Raw genomic sequence first — 25059 nt, forward strand, 5'->3', positions numbered from 1 at the left:
TATGGAGTTTCCTCAAAAAACTTAAATAAGAATTACCATATAATCGAGCAATTTCACTTCTGGGAATATATCCGAACAGAACAAAAACACTGTCAAAGAGATATCTGCACCCCCTCCCCCACCATGGCCATAGCAACATAATTTACAATAGCAAAGACATGGAAACAACCTAAATGTCCATCAACAGATGAATGGATGAAGAATTTGTGGTATATGTATATACACACGATGGGACATATATACACACACACGAATATTATTTAGCCATAAAAATGAAATCCTAACATTTGTGACAATATGGATGGAACTTGAGGGCATTATCCTAAGTGAAGTCAAGTCAGACAGTCACTTATATGTGGAATCTTAAAAAAAAATAAAAAGGGAACGAGAAAACCAAACTCATAGAAAGGGTTGATTTGTGGTTACTAGCAGTAGAGAGTGAGGAGGGGAGAACTGGATAGTGGTCAAAGGTACAAACTTGGAGTTACAAGAGAACTAAGTGCTGGGGATGTAACACACAACATGAGGACTGCTCAACGCTGTATGTTATATGAAAGTTGTTAAGGGACTAAATCCTAAGAGTTCTCATCCCAAGGGAAAAAACTTTTTCATTCTTTTTTGTTTTGTATCTATATGAGATGATGGATGTTAATTTACTGTGAGGATCATTTTGCAAAATATGTAAGTCAAATCATTATGCTGTACACTTTAAACTAACACAGTGCTTTATATCAATATTTTTCCTAATAAAACCGGGGGTAAAATAAAGAAGAAACAACAGAGATCTCTCTCTCTTTCCCTCCTCACCACCACCATGTTGAGGACACACCAAGAAGGTAGCCATCTGCCAGCCAGGAGAGTCCTCAACAAGAACCAAACCTGCCAGGACCTTGATCTTGGACTTCCCAGCCTCCAAAACTGGGAGAAAATCAGTGTCTGCTGTTTAAGCCTCCCAGCCTGTGTCATTTTATTTTAGCAGCCCAAGCCAGTGTGTTCACCCACACATTGTAGACCCAGAGCTTCCGATCAGCTTTTAGTTCCCCTTCCCTCTTAATCCTGAGCACACAGCCAAGAATTATTAGATTTCTGAGGAAAACCTCTATCATAGAAGATAGAAACCAAAACAAACAGGGCAAAGTGACTTGGAGAAAAGATACATTGGAGGAAAAAATTCCAAAAACTATTAATAGCCCCAAAGAGATGAGAGACGATATCACATCTGTGAAACAAGATGCACAAAGGTAAACACATGTTTAATTTCTCTTCATACTTTACATTTGATACATTCTAAAAGATGACACATTTTCCTAGTTACCTAAAGGTTAAAAAAAGAACAACTATATAATATAAGAGGATTATAATATAATCATAATGGACTAGAACAAAAGTTCAGCTACAAATAAAAGGAAGTAGACGAAACAGAGGAGAGGAAGATGTAATTTCCTCATATTTCACAGCAAGAAGCTGTAGGTTCAGCTTCATTTTTTAAGATGACATCAAGAAACAGACATTAAAGTTATAATGGTTGTTAACAGAGGACCTGAAAACAATCTATAAACTTCCAATTTTCAAGAACAGCAGAGGAGGAGAGTACAGAAAAGACAAAGCATAAAGGATGAGGTCAAGAGACTTGCAATATATATATATACACTTTTCTGCTCTATCCTGTTGTACTTTGGAGAATAGAATTGTTTAAAAAGTAAAGTAATAAAGGAAAATTGCAAGGAAGTATTAAAATCAGAACAAAACAAAACAAAAAGACAATAGCAATAAGACCAAACATGTAATTTTAACAAATATGAGATGGAACAAACTCACATTAGGTCAAATAGTAAAATCCAACTATATGTGGAATATGAGATATTTAACATAAAGCAATTCAGAAGGATGGAAATTAACGGGTATCTAAGCCGCTGTTTCTGACCCATGACGTACTAAATATCAACCAAAAGCAACAGCTGGGATTCTTAATATCAGGCAAAGCTGAATCTGAGGTTTTAATACTTTAAATAATACATTAATACTTTTAAAAATACTTTAAAGGTATTAAGCCGATAAAAGAAAACTTTGATCATAACTGTCGTCAATTATTATGCACCAAAAAACAGAATCCAAATGTATAAATGGTTGAAGTAGAATTTTCAAAAAGGTAAAAATCCTGACTCTCAGGCAAAAATGAAAAGGAACCTGTGTCAAGGAATTTATTTAACTAGTTAATGAGGTGACCAGAAAGATGTTAAAGCCTGTCCAAAGACCAACTGAGAAGCTAGATATGTACGTTTGGCTAATGATGGGTTAAATACAAAACTGGTTAATATCCAACAGGGCCATAAACCGCAACCGGCCCCCACCGGGGAGAGGGCAGAGGTCACACCCTTGAAGTGTGGATTTTATATGGAACAGGACATTCTCCTTGTTGAACTGAGATTATGTTGAGACACTCAGAGAAAGGGAGGGGCCTTTCACAACCTAAGAGAGGTCACAAAAGTCATGGTGGCCGCTGAGAACATCCCATCCGCTGGGCTCGCTCTAGACAGGCATGACACTTTTCTGATCCCTCTCCATCTCCTCAGTCCGTTTAGAGCTCACGGGCAACCCTCGGTATCTATTTTAAATTGAATATCGAAAAAAATGGAAGAATAAATATTTAACTATTGTTTTTGTTTAATTCTTTACCCCCTTTGAAAACAGACTTTTTTTTTCCCCTTCTGTACCAATATCTTGGCCCCAGGTGTGAAATTTGACCCTGCCCTGCAACTCGAGAATGCAGCCTTGAATCTGTGGACAAAAAAAAAAAAAAAAAAAAAAAAAAAAAACGTTGCTGGCCATTTCAGTAAACAAAGAATGTTGCCTGCTATTCCGGTGAACAGTGAATTATTATGCTGGCCATCAAGCCGTCAGCCTCGGAGCCCTGAGGGGAATTCAGGATGGAGAAAAGCTGGATGCTGGCCCCAGATAGTTAAGGTGCTTATCAAAGGAATCATTTCAATCAGCCTAGACTCACATCTTCCTATATGCAGAAAATGCTAAAATTATTAGCTTGAGTTGTCCGGCTTTTTGTGGTTAGCAATCATCTTTTGATGTTCAACTACATGTTTTGGGGTTTTTGTTTTGTTTTGTTTTGTTTTGTTTTTTTCCAGCAAAAAAAAAATGCCTATAGATCCCGGCTCCTCCCTTACCTCTTTGGAAAAGAGTAAGAATTCCCTCAGAAAAATCTGAGAGGCTGCCTTCCCCAACCATATTCCTTAGTAATGTCCTTAAATAAAACATAATTTTCAATTTTTAGGTTGTGCTTTTTTTTTATTTTTCCAAATCCTTAGAGTCAAATTATATAATGGGTGAAATCATTTTCAACCATGGAAAGTTTAGAATGAAATGAAATTCATATTATCAATACTTTGGGGTTAAGGTTAGACATAATCCGTGTATTTGGTATTTAAAGTGTCACTTTTCAGGGAATATGACATTTTAGATTATTTGACAGATGGGCTTGTGATTCCAATTTCAGATGTGCAGGTTTTTAGATTTACAATTTTAAGTTGAAAGGTGTGAATTTGTCTGAATTTGTAAACAATGCTGGAACAGCTAGGAAAATGAGGCTTGTGATATTTGAATTTTTATGTATTAGATTTCTAAGAATTTTTTAGAATTACTTGGGAAGGTTGTGTGTGTTGAGGTCATCAATCGCCCAGTCAGGATTTGAAGTGTATAAAAAGAAAACCAAGTAGAAGGAATTCATGTGAATTTATGAATGTGATTTATAACGTCTAAGGAAGTTTTATCAGCTGAATTGAAAACAGGACTGGTTTTGAAGATTTGTGCTTTAACCTGCACACCAAGTATGGAGCAGTGTATGGACTCACAGCGCAGTCTCAATGTAAAGTCTCATTTATGTTCTTACCCCTTGCAGGTCTGGAAGGGAGGCAGCAAGGTTAGCTGAGAAAGTCCGTATCCTAAAACTGCCTGATGGTCAGTTCATGGCATTCGTTATTACCAAGCATTGACTGTAGCAGGAAAATCTACAGAAGCCTAGGGGAGGCCATTCAACAGGAGGAAAGCCTTCTACCGGGAGGGCCGCGCGGACAGACGACAGTGGCCGGGGCACAGGGAGGCAGAGGCAGCTGTCGGTGAGGGAATCTCACGAGCCTGCACAGAGAAGTCACAGAGCAGAGTGCGCCCCAGCGCTGGACCGGGGTGGCGGGGGGATGTCCACCCTGGGACCTTTTCTTCGCACTGGTGGTGTCGGCTGAAAAAAATGCACAACCTTAAAGCTGAGAATTCTGTTTTATTCCGCAGACCTGCTGAGGACTTAAGCCTGGGAAATAGCCTCTCAGTTATCTCTGAGGGACTGCTCCAAAGAGGTAAGAGGAAGCCAGGATGTACAGGAGGTTTTGCAAAAAACAAAAACCAAACAAAAAAGCAAGTAATGAACATCAAAAGATTACTGCTAATTAAAGGAAAAATAGACATCTCAAGTTAATGAATTTAGCACTTTCCTTTGTATGGAAAGATGCAAGAGTCTGGGCTTACTGAAATTATTTGTTTGATATGTACCTTAACTATCTGGGGCCAGTGTCCTCTTTTTCTGCATCCTGAATCCCCTCAGGGCACACAGTCAGGCGGCTGCGGAGTGGTTGGTGGCTTGATGGCTTGACAGTTGAAACATCCTTTGTTTACTGATACGGCAGGTGACCATTCTCCATCCACAGTGGAAAGACTGGTTTTAGAGAGAAGTAGGTTGACAAGGAGAACAAAGTAGGATGAACATCCGAGAACTCAAAATGCAGCAGCACGTGGACAAGAGGGCGGGGGTGGGACGCAGAGCTGCAGATGCAGTGAGCGTCCTTGACCCCACCTTCCTTAGGCAGGATGATGCAGGATTTTTAGAACCATGTCGAAGCAGAGGAGGTAAGTGAGGCGCCCCCGCTGCCCGCGCCGGGCTGTGAGCTGCTGCAGCCCAGGCCCCGCTCCCTCACCTCTGTATTCCCAGAGCCCGGCCCCCGGGGGGCCTCAGGAGTGTTGGCTGGAGGAAAGCCAGCAAGAGAAGTCAGGGTCCTGCTCGTGGAATCACGAGCTGATTGGAGAGGAGCCAGGCCTCTGCCCAGGGTCTTGTTGTCCAAGGGTTGCTTCTCTCTGAATCTTTGTGCACTTGTCTTGGCACAAAAAATCACCAAAGCTGCTTAATATTCTTTGTAGCTTGCTTTTAATAACTGGTAAGTCAGGAAGCTTTTGCTTTAAGCGCTTTAACACAGAGTTTCCTCTGCTTTAAAATGTCAACATGGATCTCCAACTTTAAATTCTACAGACCTTTTTCCCAGAGTTTTCCCCCCCCAGGTCTCTGTCCAACACAAGGAAGCTCTTTCCCGCCTTCCTTGGGCTCCGAGGACACCATGTTATACAGTTGAGCATCCCCGCCATCCTCCCCTCCCAAGTCACCTCTCCATGTGGACAACGGCCTCCACTCTGATCTAAGATAGACCGCAAAGCCATTAGTGACCATCAGGTCCCCTCTTCTTGGGCTCCAGTCACCTGTTTCCCAATTGCATACTTGACATTCCTACTGTCATGGCCGCTGTCACCTCAAAGTCATCTAAAATTAACTTGAGTCGCTTCATCCCCATAGGAGAGCTGTCCAGCCTGACTTTTACTCCCGTTAATGGTTCCCAAACTCTGAGTTCATGGTCATCTTGAACATTACCCACTCTCTCGCCTCCCCTGACTCCCGGCTGCAGAAGTAGCCCATTACTGAGTTGTTCCCTCTAACCTTCACTAGCATTCACCTGGATCTTCATTGCCTCAGCCACTTTTTAGGTTCACATTTGCTCTGCTCCTAACAGATCTGCCTGCCTCCATTTTCTCTCTCCTTTAAGCTGACCTGGCAGATTAATCTTCCCATAATCATGTGAAAGTAACCATCACCAACATTTACTAGGCTCTTCCACATGCCAGGTTCTGTTCTAAGATCTTTACATACATATATTCATTCAATACTCACAGCCATCTTCATTTGGTTATTCTGACTTTACAAATGAGAAAACTTGAGGCCCAGAGAGGTTAAGCAGCTTGCCCCAGAACACACAGCTAGGTGTGTGGAGCATTAGGATGACATAAGGGCACCACCCCCCGGCAGTGTCTACAGAATGTCGACTAAACTACATCCCCCCCAGAGTCACCCCCACTCCACTCTCTCTGCTCTACTGGTGTCAGCAAGCCCCGTGCCTCTCCCTTAACTAAGTATGTCTGGTGTTTTCCTTCTCCTGTCTTCCCAGGTCCTCTCCCATCCTTCCTGCCCTCCTGACCCTGCTCCCAGGTACAACTGCACTAGTCCTCCTTCCATCCCATCTCTGAGGCCATCCTAGCTTGTCGTGGTCCCTGCTGCTTCTGGACCCTGTTATTGTCAATGCCACTCCTTAGTGGTGCCAAGGGTGTCTTACCTCTTGGGGCATATGTGCCAAGTAGGATGCTCTGGCATTGCTGGTCTGACGGGGCCGTTCTGGCATGGAAAGTGTTTTGAGGTAGTAGGGTCCAAATGGTCTATCTGAATGCAAGTGAGCTATTGTTTTTGTTTTTTATTATATTTCACTTTTAATAACCAAGAAATGTTTATAATAGACATCCTTAACCCTCCCCCTCCCCCATCTCTCAACCTCTCCCTGAGCCTGGCTTTTGCTCAGGAATGGAGTAGGGGCGGGGTCTGTGACACACATGACTTGATCTTTTTTTTTTCTTAGCTACTGTAACTTTTCTACTAGGACATACATGCACATGGCACAAAGTTCCAAAGGTACAGAGGGTATATCATGAGAAATAGGCCTTCCTTACTACCCTGTCCCCTGCCACCCCATCCTCTCCCAAAGACAACCAGTCATCTGTTCAGAGATACTCAGTACATGCTCAAGCATATAAACATATATGCTTCATAGTTTTAAAGATGAAAGTTTACTCTTATTTTCTGACATTTGGATTATCAAGGCATAGATATGAAAAACTATTCTGATGTTGAGGTAATTAGTATTTAATCGGTGCAGAGTTTCACTGTTGTAAGTTTTAGAAATCTGTTGCACAAAATGTGAATATAATACGTACAATTAACTGTACACTTGAACATGAGTAAGGTGGTAAGTTGAATGTTACGTGTTTTTTACCATAATCTAAAAGAATGTTCAGGATTTACAGATACTAACTACTACATATAAAATAGATAAACAGCAGGGTCCCACTGTATGGCACAGGGAACTACATTCAATACCTTGCAATAGCCTATAATGAAAAAGAATATGAAAAGAAATATGTGTGTATAACTGAATCACTATGATGTACACCAGAAATTAAAACATTGTAGACTGTCTATACTTGAATAATGAAAATATTTTAATAAAAAAATTTCGAGAATAAAAACCTGAGCCTGATGTCAAAATGGTGGTGTTGACTTGTCATGCACCAGCCCCCCCAGCTCTCTGTAAAGCACCTGTGTCTTCTACATCCTGTACCCCTGCTCCCCTCTTCCCCAGTGTCCAGGGCTGGTTCCATGTCTGGACTCGGAGCAGACACTCAATAATCTGGTCTGGCAGGGTGGGGGGCTCAGTGAAAACCACAGTGTAGAGCAAGGAGGGGCCCCAAGTGAGAAATGGAGTGAAAGAAGCAGGGTAAAGAGAGGGAAACGATGGAAGAACAGACCCAGGAGAGAAACCCAGACACGGAGAGGAGTGGAAGCGAGGCAGAACGCTGAACTGCATCCCTCGCCAGTGCTCCCTGCCCCACCCGTCAGCGAGCTGATGCGACACCCAGAGGCCCCGCCTTCCTCTCTGCTGGGGCCCCGCTCTCCCAAGTCCGACCTCCTGAGAAAGGGGGGTCCCAGCGTGGCCCACCTTCGCTGCACTTGGTTCGCTTCGCAGTACTGGCCTCTGCTTAGCTTTCCAGGTCGCATTCCCCAAACAATTGCCACCCCTCTGAGAAAATTGCTTCTCTGATGACTCACAGAGAAGGAGCCAGAAAGCACTGAATCACCAGTGCCCCCTCCTGCCCTGCTCTATGGCTTCTGCTTTGTGTTTTCCCTTCCAGAGACGATTTAGGATCTGCTTCTGTGCCCCTGGCCCCACACAACGGCTGCCACTGGCGGCTAAACCAGAATCAACAGTAACCTTTTTCCCAACTCATTGTTTACCTGAAACTGGCCGTCACTGATAAATGCCCTGCCTTGCCTGGCTACTAACCAAGTCGAAAAAGAAAAGAAAATTAGATCAACAAGAGAACAAATCTGTACTTGGCTGAGGCCCACGCTGTTTCTAAATGATAAGCAAGAAGTTCATGCCCCTTACACTCTGAAAAGGCTTTCTCTGTAAAGACTGTTTAAGAATTATTTCAAATGATGCAACTTTGAAAAGGCCCACATAAAAGGGAAATGAAATAGTCCTTTAAAACATACAAATTTTTTTTCTAAAAAATACCCAGCAATTGCCATGCCAAAAAAAAAAAAATCTAGACATAGACCTGATACTCCTCCCATAATTAACTTAAAATGGATCAGAGCTCTAAATGTGAAATGCAGAATTACAGACTCCTAGAAGATAACAGAGGAGGAAACATAAAAACTTGGGTATGCGATGACTTTTTAGATATAACACCAAAGGCACAATCCATGAAAGAAAGGATTGATAAGCTGGAATTCATTAAAATGTAAAAACTCCTGCTCTGGAAAAGACACTAACAAAAGAGTGAAAAGACAAGCCACAGACTGGGAGAAAATATTTGCAATAGACACGTCGGGTGAAGGATTGTTCTCCACAATGTACGAAGAACTCGTAAAACTCAACAATAAGGAAGAAAATTAAGAATAGGGCAAAAGACCTGTATACGCACCTCGCCAAAGAGGATATACAGATGGCAAATAAGTTTATGAGAAGATACTCAACATCACATGTCATTTGGGAATTGAAAATTAAAACAATGAGACACCAATGCACACCTACTGGAATGGCCAAAATCTGGAATGCTGACAACACCAAATGCTGGCAAAGATACGGAGCAACAGGAACTCTCATTCATTGCTGGTGGGAATGCGAAATGGTACAGCCAGCTTGGAACACAGTTGGATGGTTTCTTACAAAACCAAGCAGTACTCTTACTACACAATAAAGCAATTTGCGCACCTTGGCGTTTACCCAAGAAGTTGGAAACTTATGCCCACGCAAAAAGCTACACGTGAATGTTTATAACAGCTTCATTTGTAATTGCCAAAACTTGGAAGCAACCAAGATGTCCTTCCATAGATGAATGGATAAATAAACTCTGGTTCATTCAGAAAATAGAATATTATTCAGCACTACAAAGACATGAAGGAATCTTCAGTGCATATTACTTAGTGGAAGGAGTCAACCTGAAAAGACTGCATACTGTATGACTGGTTTCAACCAAAGGACATTGTGAAAAAGGCAAAACTATAGAAACTAAAAGGATCAGTGGTTGCCAGGGACTGGGGGAGGATGTGTGATTAGGTGGAACACAGAGGCCAGTGAAGCCGTTCTGTATGATACTGTAATGGTGGATACTTGTCATTATACATGTGTCCAAACCCATGCAACGGACGCCACCAGGAGTCAGCCTTACTCACTGTAAACTACACTCTGGGTGACAATGATGTTCACCATGAGGTTTGATTATTGTAACAAATGGATCACTCTGGTGGGGGCACTGGTAGTGGGGGCAGCTGTGCATGTGTAGGGGGCATATGGGAACTCTCTGTACTTCCTGTTCAGTTTTGTTATGAACCTAAAACTGCTCTAAAAATTAAATCTACTTAAAAATCACAAGAGAAAAGATTTTTAAGAATAAATTAACATTCAAAGATCATGTTGAAAAAATGCATATCCCTGCTAGAAATGACCACATGAGTGACCACATGAACCCCTCAGGCCAGAAGGCATGGGTTCTCCACACATACTCTCTCTTGGACCTGTTGGGATGTGTGTTTCTGCCCTGACTTTTTTTAAAAACACCTTTATTGTGGTGTGATTCCTGTACAGTAAACTACATATTTCAGATGTACAACTTGATGAATTTTGATGGATGTGTATACCCATGAAACCACTACCACAATCAAGACAGCTAACATTTCCATCGCTCCCCAATGCCAACATTTTAAACCAAACCGTTCAGGTGTGGCACAGTACTTTTTTTTTTTTTTTGAAAAATTAGTTTCCTCCTCGTATTTCTCCCCTTGTTCTTCCGCATGCTAATAGACTCCATTCCTAGCCTCAGGATGCAAACCCTTATTCCCCTTACCTTGGTGGAGTTAACAAGTGGATTGGCTAGATTGGCAAGACATCAGGGAAACAGAAGCTGGAACCAGGAGGAATTAGAGATTGTGCAGAAGACTTTGTGCAAAGCCCATCAGTTGCTCATGTCTACATGGACCCCAGGGACCAGCAGTCAGAGCACTCGACCGGGTCAGAGAAGGGTAATTCATGTAGTCAGGGGCGTTATTCACACGATGCAAGTGAAGAGGACAAGTGCAGCCATTAAGGAATAAAAAGGATCTGACCAGCAACTTGCACAGATCTGCACATGCGAATACTAAACTCATTTGCATGAATATGTGTGCATCTCAGTTCATACATAAATTATACACACAATACAAGATATCCACTCATGGACACGTGTATACGCAAAAGATCAGAACAACATCTGAGTAGGCACCATTAGACACAATGCAAAAGAAAATATTTCGTTTTCACCATTATCGTCATATTAAAATTAATGAGCAAATCACAATGTAACGCCAGCTGGTTTGCTTCTCAGATAACAAGTTGTGCCCTAATACACAGCTTTTTGGGTTTTGTTTTCTTATTCTGTTGTTGCTCCTTCTCCTAAAATTATAAGCCGTTCTACATCATTATCCTGAATTTTTTTTAATCCCTCTGAGTCTGGAATGTAAGCTCTGAATATATTTATACTAATTTTTCTTTCTTTTTAAAAACAACTTTATTGAGTTATAACTCACACCCTAGACAATTCACCCAAAGTGGACAGTTCAATGATTTTTTTAGTATATTTACAGAATTGTGCAACCGTCACCGCAATTTTGAAAGCTTTCATCTCCACAAACAGAAACCTTGTGCTCTTAGCTGTCACCCTCCTATGCCCACATCCCCAGCAGCCTTAAGCAATCACTACTCTACTTTGTATAGATTTGATTATTCTAGACATTTCACATAAATAGAATCATATAATACACAGTCTTTCATTACTGGCTTCCTTCACTTGGCCTTATGTTTTGAAGGTTCATCCACGTTGTAGCATCTATCGGTGCCTCGTTCCTTTTTATGACTGAATAATGTAAAATTGTACGTGTGTATCCTTGTTTGTCCATTCATCTGTTGGTGGACACGGGTTGCTTCCATCTTTTGGCTATTGTATAAAGCTGCCATGAGCATTGGTGAACAAGTTTGTTTGAGCTTCTGTTTTCAGTTCTTTTGGGTAAATACCTAGGAGTGGAGTTGCTGGATTATATGGTAATTCTGGGTAGAGCTTTTTGAGGAACTACCAAACCATGTTTCATAGTTGGCTGTACCATTTAAAATTCCCACCAGCAGTGGGTTCCAGTTTCTCCACATCCTCACCAGTACCTGTCAGTTCCTCGATGACAGCCACCAGGAGGGCCATTTAAGTGGGCATAAAACGGTATCTTACTGTGGTTTGGATGGCGTTTCCCTAATGACTAATGATGGTGACATCTTTTCATGTTCTTTTTGGCCATTTGCATATCTTCTTTGAAAAAATGTCTGTTCAAGTCCTTTGCCCATTTTTGAATCAGATTGTCTTTTTCTTGTGAGGTCAGTTTTCTTAGTGGTCATTGTTTTAGCCCAGTTTTCCATAGATGTTAGTAAGGGAGGCCCAGAGGTTAAATTCCACGCCCCTCACTGCTATGACTTCAGGAAGATGCACAAGTCTCCTTTGTACGGTGCTGCTGCCCTGCCCTGTTGTCCTCACCGGCAAATCTGTTCTTCTTACATCATCTGGGGACACCAAGTACTAGCATTCACGTTGTACACACTGGAAGACAGATCTAGTCAAAGCCTAATCGTTGCTTGAAGAGAGTCTGAGGCAAGGAAGATCATGAAATAATTTCGTGAAATAGAGTCTAATCCTCCCCCTTTTAATAAACTACGATGTGAAGAAAAAAATTTAAATTATACCAGCCACAGAGGAAGTGGTCAGTAATCCTTGGTATCATGTGCAACTTAATCTTGATGGAAAATGTGAGCCCCAGTGAAGGATAAGCTGAACTTATATGAGGAAGAAAATCTGATCGATTCACTGCTAACTGCTGAGACATCAGAGAAACATCCCGTGCTGAGTGGACGTGAACTGCCAGGTCCACACCCACTCACCCGGCAGAAGCTCTCCTGTAAGCAAGCATCACAGGGCTCCTCAAAGCAGGTTAACGTGCGACACCGAGGGTGCTGGCTCATAATACATATCCCCAGGTCCCGCGCCAGCCTGGAAACATACTTTCTGCACCTGGGCCCAGCAATCTGAATTTTAACATATTTCCTAGGCAATTCATATGCAGAGGACAGTTTGACAAAATTGGGCTGGAAGGCCTTTATCAGGCTCTAAGGGAGCTGGCAAATTTAATATACAGAAACAGTGATCACTCTTAAAATCCTTAGATTAAGCATAAATAGTGTATGTTAAGACTCCCTCCTTCAAACAGGTACTCAAGATTTGTTTTTACACTAGTCCTTTATTAAGGTAATATTTATATGCAGTTAAATGCACAGCTCTAAAGTGTACAATTGAGTGAGTTTTGAAAAATGCTTACACCTTGTGTAACCAACACCATAATCAAGATACAGAAAATTTCTTACCGTCTTAGTCTCATCTCTCACAGGTAGCCACCATCCTGATTTCTATCACCATAACTTTTAGCTATTTCTGAATTTCATATAAATGGTATCATACAATATATACTCTCTGAGGTATGTTTAAGATTTTTAAGAGTTGTCGTGGTAGAATTATCCTGGTTACCCCGTTTCTAGTTATCATCTGCCTATTGGACCCAAGCAGCCTGGGCGCTGTACCAGCACACACTGACCTTGACATTCCATTCCCAATATTTCCAACATATACCTCCTTTAGAGGACATTTTTCTGTCTCTGTCTCTGTCTCTCATACAGTAAAAGAATAGAAACAACCACATTTTCAATAATAGAGAGGATACTAAACTGGCCCATTAATACAATGGGCTACTATGCACTTACTAAAGTTATATTTATAAAGGCTATTAACAGATGCTTATAATGTGGTGTTGAGAACAATAACCTATATAGACTGATTATTATAACCTATTATAGAAAATACAAAATAGCTGGAGGTAAGTTCCCAAAAATGTTAACAGTGGCCCCCCCGCCTCTCTATATATATGAACACATGGCTAAATAGATACATCGATATAGACTAGTTTGTTTCCTTCTGACTGTTCAAAACGTCCAACTTTAAAGACCGTATATTATTTTCATAATGTAAAAACTTGTTTTTCCAGTAAAGGGGGCCCTTTATTGCCATGAACACCTACCACTGCTCAGTCCACTTTCTCTAAACATTGGCTTGGCAGCAGTCCTCTGTCTGGCCTGCAGGAGAGTTCATCTCATCAGAAATGCAAGGAAGTCAAGTCTTCCCGAAACTGAGGACTTGTCTTTCTCGTTCGCCCTGCACTGGGCTGGCTTCCCTGGGGCGAGATGCTGAGAGCATTCACTGCGTTGTTGACTTTCACCAAACTGAAGGTGTCACCTAGACAGGGTGTAGTGCTTCCTGAGATGAAATTCAACGAGTGAACAGGGTGGCATCAACTCATCTGAAAGCATAGAGTTATGAAACTTGGGTTCTGGGCCCAATCTGCTCTCAGCTGCCTGCCTGGTGTTGGGAAAATTCCTTCCCCTCTCTTAGCCTCCATTTAACTGAGCATGACGAGGTTTGATAGGTCCACAAGGTCTTTCCAGCTTTCATAATCTGTGAATCCCACTTAAAGAGGGCAACAGGCCAAAGAGACCACTATTTTAATAGAAAATACGTTCCTGTGTGTATGGGTGTGTGGGAGCATGAGAAGGGGCCAGGAGGATTTATCCCCAAGAAATCGTAGACAAAGGGCATAAAGATACGAGCAACAATATTCTTTACAGTGTTTGTAACAGTGAAAAAATAGATACAATGTAATTTTCCAACAATATGGGAAGAATCAAATAAATTATGGTATAGCCCCAAAATGTAATATTTGGTAGTAATTTAAAATTATCTAGAAGAGGAGGGTAAAACTTAGGGGTACCGTGTGTGCTTAGCATGCACGAGGTCTTGGGTTCAGTCCCCAGTACTTCCATTAAAATAAATAAATAAAACCTAATTACCTCTCCCCTACAAAAAATTTACCTAGATCTGTACCTACTGATGTAGAAAGCTATTCACTACATATTCAGTGGAAAAGCTACTTACAAAAATGTAAAAAATAAGCCTTTTTGAAATATGTGTATCTACACACAGCTCTTGAAAGGTTGGTAGTGATTGTTTTGTGATGATGGTGAGATTGTTAGTAAGATTTTTCTTTTGGTTTTTCCATAATTTCTAATTTTCTATATTAAACATGCCTTACTTATGCAATTAAAACAAATACACAGGGTATATCAGTCAGGGTTCTCCAGAGAAACAGAACCAATAAGAAATACATAACTACAGATATATAATGTATTATATATATATGTTTATATATACATATATACACACACTCACAGAGAACCAATAGGAGAGATAGACAGAAATACATAAACACAGGATATATATGTATGTATATGTGTCAAGATTCATTGTAAGCAATTGGCTGTGTGATTGTGGGGGCTGGCAAGTCCAAAATCTGTAAGGTAGGCTGGCTGGCTGGAAATTCCGGTAGGAGTTAACTGTGCAGTTTTGAGGCTGAACATCTTTGTGGGGGGGGAAAAAAAAAACACCTCAGTTTTTGCTCTTAAGGCCTCCAACCATTGGATGAGGCCCACCCACACTGACTTTACTGAAAGTCAACTCATCTACAAAATACCGTCATAGCAACACCTGGATTAGCGTTTGAGAAAATAACTGGGTGCTGCAGTCCAGCCAAGATGACACTCAAAACTAACCGTCACTTAGCAGAAGTCTCTTCAAGGGATAGAGTAAAACAAGATGGAGACACTTTAATTCCCCGGGATCTCGGTGGGTCTGGGCCCAGCAGTCTGTTTCCTCCCAGAAGAGCCCGCAGGGGGTGGCCTTTTCCAAGGTCTGGCTGTGAGTGGTCGGGCAGGAGTGGGAGTAGGGAGGCCTCAGGTAGGAGGGCACAGGAGACCGGGCAGAAGGTGAGTGGTGCGTGGAAATGGTCCCTCCCTGAGAATCTTTACCAAATTCACGAGACACCCGTGACCCAGAGCTGCTACCGCGGAAGCAGCGTTGCAGAAAAAAATTGACAAGAAAAGCAAGGATGGAAAGTGTAAGGAAGCTTAATGTCCCAGGCTGTGGAAATGAGTTTGGGTCAAGTTCCCCTGGACGTTCAAGACATGCGGGAGCCCCCAATAACATCCGACTTTTACAGATCAAACCCACATCTAGGGGGCTTTGCAGAGCTCCTTCCCCCCACCCCACCACGTTGGTGGCAATCAAGTGGCGGAGGCTGATGTAACATGTATTTCATACAGATCTCTCCATCATTATCAGTTCTAAATTAACCAGTGGGATCATCTCACTGCAGGAAGGAGCAGGCGGGTCGGGGGATTCCTGGGCATCCACGGGGTGCTGAGCAGCATAGATGAAGGAGGATTAATAAAATGGCCGCACTTAGGCTAACGGGTTGCTCATTCTTACACTCGCCCTTAAAACGGTCAGCTGACCTGACTGACCAGTTACTACTCACAGCTCCAGGCCCATTGTTAAAATAAAGCTATTAATTTTACGTTTCTACTTTGTAGTAATTGAAAGTAATAATCATGCTTGGTCTGAGTTGATCTCCAGGGAGAAGTTTACAGGACTGTAACCTTACAAAAGACCACACCGTGGGTGCTTATAACGTAAAGAGATAGAGCGACAACCACTAGCCTCTGTAGACTTGGTCACCTGGAGACACCAGGATGCCACTCTGAGTCTATGAGAAGAAAATAACTCTGTTGATTGTTATCAATGCCTCATGGTCTGAGCTATGGTTGTATAACCACCCTGCCCCATCCCCAAGGTGGGTTCACAGTCCTGAAGGCACCACCCTGCTGTGAGTCCCCTTTGCCCGGCAAAACAATAAAGCTGCCTCTTTTCTTCTAAGCTCTAAGACCCTGAGTTACCTGGCTTGTCAGGGTCGGGGGCTGATCTTTCCACAACACAAGTGCAGACCAAGAAAGACGTTCGACCAAGTGAAATTGTAGAAGCACCAGGGACGACTCGAAAATACCAATAGAAGACCCTGCTACTTCATTTGGGGAAATGACAAGGCAAAACTGGATGATCTTTGTCCGACAACATTTTTGGCAAATAGGAGAAAGAGGTTGTTTCTTTTCCATTTCTCAGTCCTGGCAGATGAGAGTGATCTCCACTCTCCAGAGAGTGAACGCCCTGGCCAATTTCTTGTACCTCTACACCTTTTCAAAAGCTCAGGGGTGTTTCCTCTTGGCTTCACATGGTTTGTACGATGAACATGCATTACTTTTCTAATCAGGAGGAAAAAACAATTTACATTTTAAAAATCTATCAGGGGACTCCTGCTTGTAAGATGGCAATTTGAGGACACATGCTTTACCTCCCCTGTAGACCAAAAATTCTTTGAAACGATCCAATAAACAGTAATTTGGGGCAAATATGTGTAGCAGGGCTGGAAAATGGAGAAGGATACCACAAATGGATCAGAAGCTCTGCGGACTTTCTGGAAATCCTGAAGTAGGGTAGAAGCAGGGAGACGTATTGGGAGAGAATAAACTGGTACCCTTTTCTAGAGGGTGACTTGGCAGTATATTAATTATAAATGTACACACCTATATTTGCAGCCACCCAGCCCCTGGGAATTGATCCTAAATGTAAAAGCTGTATGTTATGATGATAGCTGTAGTTTGACTTTTTAATATATTTTCAAGGCTTATTAACTTTCACTCTGTCCTTCATCTAAGTGTTCCCCACTCATATGCTCACTCTAAAAGGTGAAACCGATAAAAGAAAGAATTTCATTATTATTATGCAAATATTTTCCCACGCTGGGCTGTATAGTGTGTTAGAATTAAATTAATTTCTCTGTGGATTTAATTTTATAACACCAGGCCACTTGAAAGAGACTATCTCTAGCATCAAGGAAAAATAAGATTCTCTATTTTTACATCCCATTAATGCCTTATAATTGTGTCACATTTTATGTTGGCTTATGTATTTCTTGTGCAATTTTATCCCTTCCAATTTCAAATTTACTTTAATGATTTACCTTTACACTCTCAATATTTTCCCAACCTTTTAGTCATACTCTCCATTCTGTGACCCTCTCTCCTTTTTTTTGAAGAAGATCTCTGGTCCTCTTCTCCCTTGTGGGCTGGGACTTCCAAAGTCCACCCACAACCATCTCCCAAAACTTTCCTGCTTATCCTCCCAGAACATGAGTTCCATGCTTTCCTCTTTCCTGGTTTACATCTTTGTTTTTCTGGAGAACATCCTCAAGTAACTTCCTGAGAAAGATAGTAAACAATACTAGAAATGAAAAAAAGGAATACAACTCCCAATGCTGCAGAAATGAAAAAGATACAGACCATCAACAAAATGAAAAGACAACCTATGGAATGGGAGAAAATATTCTTGAATGATGCAACTGACAAGAGGTTAATATCCAAAATATATATACAACTCAATAGCAAAAAAAAATAACCCAATCAAAATGAGCAGAAGACATACAGATGGCCAGCAGGCACATGAAAAGTTGCTCAACATCACTAATTATTAGAGAAATTCAAAGCAAAACCTCAATGAGGTATCACCTCACACCACTCAGAATCTCTACCATCAAAAAGTCTACAAATAATAAATACTGGAGATGGTGTGGAGAAAAGGGAGCCCTCCTACACTGCTGTTGGGAATGTAAATGGGTGCAGCCACTATAGAAAACAGTATGGAGGTTCCTTAAACTAAAAATAGAGCTACCATATGACCCAGCAATATCACTGCTGGGCATATATCTGGAAAAGAGAAAAACTCTAATTCAAAAAGATACACCCCAGTGTTCACAGCAACTCTATTTACAATAGTCAAGACTGGAAACAACCCAAGTGCCCATCAACAGACAACTGGCTTGAAAAAATATGGTGTATATATACACAGTGGAATATTACTCAACCATAAAGAAGAATAAAGTATTGCCATTTGCAATAACATGGATGGACCTAGAGAATATTACACTTGGTGAAGTAAGTCAGACAGAGAAAGACAAATATTCAATATCACTCATATGTGAAATCCAAAAAGTCATACAAATGAATCTATATACAAAACAGAAGGTTACTCACAAACATAGAAAACAAATTTATGGTTACCAAAGGCGAAGGGGAGGTGGAGGGATAAATTAGGATTATGGAATTAACAGGTACAAACTACTATACTTAAAATAGATAAGCAACAAGGATTTATTATATAGCACAGGGTATTAATATCTTGCAATAACCTATAATGGAAAATCATCTGAAAAATATGTAATTATAACTGAATCACTTTGCTGTATACATGAAACTAACACAATATTGTAAATCAACTCTACTTCAATTTGAAAAGATATGGAGGATATACATTTTGAGCAAATTTATTGTTTGAAATATTAGTTGAAACGGATCCATTCTTTTAAAAAGTGGAGCCTACCAAAATTAATAAGAAAACAGAAAACCAGATCATTCCATAACCAGTTAACAAACTGAATCAATTGTTTAAAATCTTTCCACAAAGAAGCATGGTCAAACAGCTTTAATGGAAAAATCTACCAATCACTTAAAGAATGAATAAATTTCAGTCTTACCCAAATGCTTCCAAGAGAGAAAAGGAAGATATAAATACTCCCAATTTATATATCCTTTTATAACTAGTATAACTTAGTCTATCCTTAAATAGCAAACACCAGATGAGGAACATATGAAAGAGGGAAGTTAAAATCCAATCTCATTCATATAAACACTATAGTAAGGATGCCTGATGCTCAACCAGATCCACATTCTCCTTTTCTTCTTGGCCACCATGACGACCTTTGCCAGCCTCCCTTGCAGTTTGCGTGGCCAGGGGACTGGGTTCCATAGAGTGGGGTGGGAGCAGAGTGATGTGCACGATTTCAGCCCAAGGCTCTGAAGTGCTCATACTTCCCACTGGCTGCATGCAGAGGATGACAAGGTCTTTGGGGACCAGGAATCCACAAGACAGAAGGAGCCTGATTCCCACCATCCAGATGGTTACATGAGCAAGAAATAAACTCTGATCCTGGAAAGCGATAAAAATTCTGGATTTGGGGGGGTGCGTTATTTGCTGTAATGAATGTGACCGCAGCTAACAGCATCCTTAATTAGAGATTGATGGTTTGAAGTGCGGAGCTGCCACGATAAAACCAAAAATCTGTAACCTCAGCTTGGAGTGGAGGGCCAAGCTGCAAGAAAGCAGATTTCACGGGCCAAACTGACACTGGGTAAAACATTTGGTAAAACTTATACTTGGGAGAACTTGGAAGGTAGACTGTGGGCCCACTCGAGTTATAAGGAAAATGGTCAGACAGGCCACAGTGTTAGCACGTGTCTGTTTTTACTTGTTGCATTCTGCAAATATTCTGAGAAAAAGGTGAGCACAGACGACCATGCCTGGTTTGAGAACAGAGATGAGCACAAAAATTGGTGCTGAAAAGTAAGGGGAAGAGGGTGAGAAGGGATAAACTGAGAGTTCGAGACTTGCAGATACTACTACATATAAAATAAACAGCAAGTTTATACTGTGCAGCACAGGGAACTATATTCAATATCTTGTAGTAACTTATAGTGAAAAAGAATATGAAAATGAATGTATGCATATTCCTATATGACAAGTATTGTGCTGTATACTAGAAATTAACACAACATTGTAAACTGACTATACTTCAATAAAAATATTCTTTAAAAAGAAAAATACTCAAAGTTGAGTATTGGACAATGCTGACCTAACATGGACCTACTACTTTCATTACTGGAAATGCTCTTCCCTTCATAATAGTTGGCATGAAGTTGAATGGCATGATATTTGATAATTCTATGGTTTTGAATTTCTCTGTTCAAAATTTCCCAATGTAAGCAAAGAATTCTTAGTTACCTGAAAGCTATATAGGTATGAGGTTCCAACAGTGATAAACAATGATAAACTTTAGACACGCAGCACATCTGAAATGTCCTCAATGAATCTGGGAGTTTGAGATTTGCAAATGTTCGCCACTATGTATAAAAACAGTTTTTTTAAAAAACGAGTTTCTTCTGTCTAGCACAGGGAACCATGTTCAATATCTTGTAATAACCTTTAATAAAAAACAATATGAAAACGAATGTGTGTATGTACATACATGACTGGGCCATTGTGCTTAAACCAGAAATTGACATGTTGTAATTGACCATACTTCAGTAAAAAAAAATAGAATTTTTTTAAATTAAAAAATAAAAAAATTTGTAAAAATGAAATGTCCTCAGTGACCACATTAGATGAAAGAGACATGGTATAATGACTTGAAATGAGCGCAGCTCCTGACGTCCCACTGCCTGGCCAATACCACAGCCACACTCTGACTGTGGCCCCGAGAAAGCTTCTACATGCCTCAGTTTTTAAATCTACAGACTGAAAATAATAATAGTATCCACTGTGTAGGGTTGTTTTTAACTTTAAATCTGTTGATTGAAAACTTTGTGCTACTTACAAACAGGTATAGTCTCTAAGATTTGTAATTGTCATAGTATCAGAGGACTTTTTCCCAAGTTTTTTTTTTTTTGAATACCCCAAAGACACAAAAAGTTTAATGGGAAAAAAAAATTTACATTGAAAATGCTGAGCCAGGAACCTAAACCCCAACAGTTTGGCTGGTTTATCCAGGCTTCTCAATTACTCAGAGGGACTCAGTCCTAGAGCAACAACCGTCTTAGGAGAGTGGCCATCCACTCGCACCATTCCTGACAGCTCCAGGTGTCTCCCCTTAAACTGAAGCAGAGCAGCTGGAGGGTGAAGCGAACAAATAAGGCCGGCTTGAGAGTCGTGTCTAGAACTATGCTGTCCTATAAGCACCGGAAATGTGGCTGGTTGAAACCGAGATGCACTGTCAGCGTAAAACCCCAGATTTCAAAGTTTTGGTTTTTTTAAAGTAAAATATTTCACTAGCAATATTTTTACATATTGGTTACATCTTGAGACAACATTTTAGAGTTGTACTGCCCCCAGAAAAAAAAATTGGCTTGACCTAAAGAGGCTGCAACTTAAAACAAACTTCAGACCTTCAAACTCACAGCAGCAAGGAATTCTCACGCCCATGTGGTTCTGTTTCTGGGCTCCAAACTTTCTGAAAAACGTAAAACCCCCAAATCGTGGACTAAAATATCTGATGAATCATCACTTATTCAAACTTAAGGAATAGAAAACACCTGAGGAAAGGAAGAACGTGAGCGAGAAAAAAGGGCTACCCAGAACACATTTTGTTTTTCACTACTCAAATTCAGAAGAACCGACTTAATAAGAGTACTTTAAAAGGACAATTCCCTATGGCTTGAGATCTAGAGAGGCTAACACTTTAAGTAAAAGGTCTGTAAATACGCCTGCTGGAGAGCAATGCCCGCAGGTAAAGATGAAGTGCTTTCAGATTTGCACAAGCTATGACCCCTTGGTACCAACTTACTTCTAGAAAACATGCTCATTAAAATACTAGATTATTTTCTGCTACGCACCAGCCTCTGGGCTGGCGGTACAGCCACTTTATGAAAACGCATATCTCATTTTCTTTAAGAAATACCTCTATTCTGGAACAGCGCTTCGTGGAAGCCATCCTCACAGGGGTCCAGCGATCAGGACTGGATAGAAGCAGCATTTCCACAGGCATGCTGTTCCCAAAGCTCAGTGTTGTTCCCTCTTGAAGGTTTTGAAGTCCTGCCCTCTTTCTGTAGGTCCTCTGGCCCCATGCCGGATGGAGGGACCGCCGTGCCCCACACGTCAAGGCCACGGCAGTGGGCTCTCACCTAGACTCCTGCGGCCGCCTCCTCGCAGGGCCCAGCAGGAAGGACCCACTGTTCGGAGAGGGGCTCCTGATAAAGTGAAGAGCTTCACGAGGAAAGCCTGTGGTCTGCCGTTTTTAAAGAGCCCGAGTTCCTTTTTCTAAGCACATGGACTTGTAGCAAAGGACACTGAATGGAAACAGCTGCCATGTATTTTGGAATTTTCCATTAAATAAATTGCTTTTTCCAGGGAGAAAAAAATGACGGTCGTCCTCTTCTTGGTTGGTTGCTGCTATTTTAACCAACTTACATCCCATGAGTTCTTTCTAGGATAGTGATAATTGGCCTCTGCCTCAGTTTCAGGTAGACTGTTGAATTTTTGCCGTTTGAAGATCAACCAAACTGAATATTCAGTGCACCTCAGTCAAGCCCAATTTATCCAAGCACCCATTCTAATTTAAAGAAGCACCCGTATTAATTTAAAGAAGCTGGGACTTTCATTTCTAAGTCAGTTCAGCACAGTCACGACGCTGACAGGGGCCCACGTGCCTGGAGTTCTAGCCTCTGCTTCCCCCACAGTGACCACGGAGAGTGAGATTAACAGGAGCGGGCTTGCTCTCTCCCCGGTACCGGGGGGTGTGTTGGCAAGGAGCCTGCAGGGCTGTAGAGACCGACTCTGGTCATTAGAGACCCAGACACACAAAAACTACGCTCTCTCCATATTAACGAAAGCAGAAATGGATCTTACACCCCGAGGGGAGAAAGCCACCCGGGTTACACCGGCCCCTCCTCAGGCTGCTTGGGAATTTCCTAAATTTGGTCCGTTTTGTCTCTCAGAGGACTCGTGTATAGTTGGGCGACGTCCCTTACAAAATAAAACCAAAAATAAATAGGGTTTGGACACCAACAGAATCTTATGTGTCTCTTGCTTGGTTAGGAAAATAAAACTTGATTAAGGTGAAAGAAATCACGTACATCACCACTTTGGCAGAATCAGAGGTGATGTTGTTAAGCAATATTCGTTTGTTATTTTCCTGCCATTATTTTCACCTGGGAGCCTTTGCTTTGAAGGTCAGGAAATTCCGGACTGTCATTGCCCCAAAGAGAAAGGAGTCATGAAGAAACTAGAGAGAGGGGGAAAAAAAAACTTTTTGCCTTTAGGTTGAGAAAACTCCAAATTCTGCTGCCATTGTGATTCGTCCTCCCTGATGAAACAACCAAAACTTGGACAAAATACATGAAAAAAATGGTTTTCAAGACAGCAGATATCAAACAGGGAAGGCCTGTGATCCCTGAGATGGGAAATAGACAAGGGGAGTCCTACAGTTGCCCCAGGTAAAGCCTTGAGAGAGTTTCCAAGGTACGGTCCAGAGATGGGGGGACCAAGTGGGACCTGGAAGATTCTCTAAATTGGAAAGATGAGACTCTAGAGAGATCAAGAAGGCTAGAGTTTACAGGACATAAATCTGCGCAAGGGGAGAACGCCTGAGCTCTGCGGGGGTCACCCTCCAGTATTCAGCAGAGCCCTGATAGTGCACCTGTGAGGATACAACCCGGGCCGGGAAAGACTCACCCAAAAGGACTAGAGGGAACAGTGCCCCGTGATTACAAGAGCTGGGAATAGGGGTCTGGGATTAATGGCAAATTAGATAGCAAAGCTTGATAACAGTGATTTCAGATGATAGGGTTCCCCCAATGCAGTACCCATTTTTAATCAAAAATTTATCCAGGGTTGACCCCGAGGAAGAATACACAGCCTGGGAACCAAGGAGGCAGCATCACTCACCATCACACTCTGCCCCGTGTGGGGAATTTGTGCTTTTTGTCCTTCTGGCAATCCAGGAAAGAGGGGGAGGCTGTCACCAGTGCTAGCCAAGGCGGAAGGGAGTCTAGAGAGTGGGGGAGGGGGAAATGAGCATCACTGTGGCTCAGAGGCAGGTGTTGTGGGTCATCCCACTAACCTTCCCCTTGTAAATTTCCCCCAGGAGGGAAAGTGCACTGGCATCCTGGGGTAGCTGCTCCTGGAACAGATGGAGAAGCAGAGCCAAGCAGTGGGATGGACGGTAGTGGACACTGTAATGTGTCACTTGATTTGCAGCTACTCGGTGTTGAGAGGGGGCTATTGACAGACAGCTGTCAGCCGTCAGCTCTTTAAGAGGTTGCCCCAGCTGCAGAGAGCGGCCTTGCCTGGGACCACCTCACTTCCCAGGGCAGCCCACCTCCAGTGACTGATCAGTGAGGGAGTATAAGGACCTGGCCATCTCAGCCCAACTGGGGACAATGGGGAGTGCTTATCCTAGCTTCAGGACAGCCTGTGGGGTTGGCCAAAGCTGTCATTGGGCCTGCATCACAGTTGGACATCTCCCTCTGTCCACCTCTGCTCATGTCCCTCCCCTCAAATGTGCTCCTTCGCAAACATCCTGTATCTCACTCATAGTTGGCTCCCAGGAACCCAGTCTACAGATCTACAGCACCAAGACTGCACAGGTTGTAAGCAGAGATGCTGGTTTTCAGGGCAGGTAGTGTGAGTTCAGAGGTTTCACCCTCTATGGCCTGCCTAAGCCTGGGGCTTAGACTCAATCCTGGGGAGAGGCAGGGGGGTAGGGGAGATCCCTAGCTAACTTTACATCTAAAAGGACGGAGAAATCATTGAAGGGGTTGAATTTTTTAGAAATGGCTTGATTAAATTATGAAAGCTTGAGATAGAAATTATAGGAAAACAATTAAGGGTTTCCTCTTTGCCTATCTGAGTTTTAGAAATCCTACCCATTACATAATATTCAGAATCAGCGAGATTTCAGTATAGGAACTAGAGCAATCATCAGAATTACAGTGTTTATATAGTAACAAA

General features: G+C 41.8%; 1 long non-coding RNA gene across 1 annotated transcript in view; it reads right to left on the bottom strand.

Annotated features, from left to right (window-relative positions):
- Window positions 1-22553, bottom strand: part of LOC116149890 (uncharacterized) — a 48547-nt gene extending 25994 nt beyond the window's left edge. The window contains exon 1 of the long non-coding RNA XR_010379205.1: window positions 22010-22553. This is a non-coding gene — a long non-coding RNA (uncharacterized LOC116149890). The remainder of the gene's footprint in view (window positions 1-22009) is intronic.
- Window positions 22554-25059: the final 2506 nt, after the last annotated feature.

This window comes from Camelus dromedarius, chromosome 36 (genome assembly GCF_036321535.1).
Source record: "Camelus dromedarius isolate mCamDro1 chromosome 36, mCamDro1.pat, whole genome shotgun sequence".
NCBI classification, from domain to species: Eukaryota; Metazoa; Chordata; class Mammalia; order Artiodactyla; family Camelidae; genus Camelus; species Camelus dromedarius.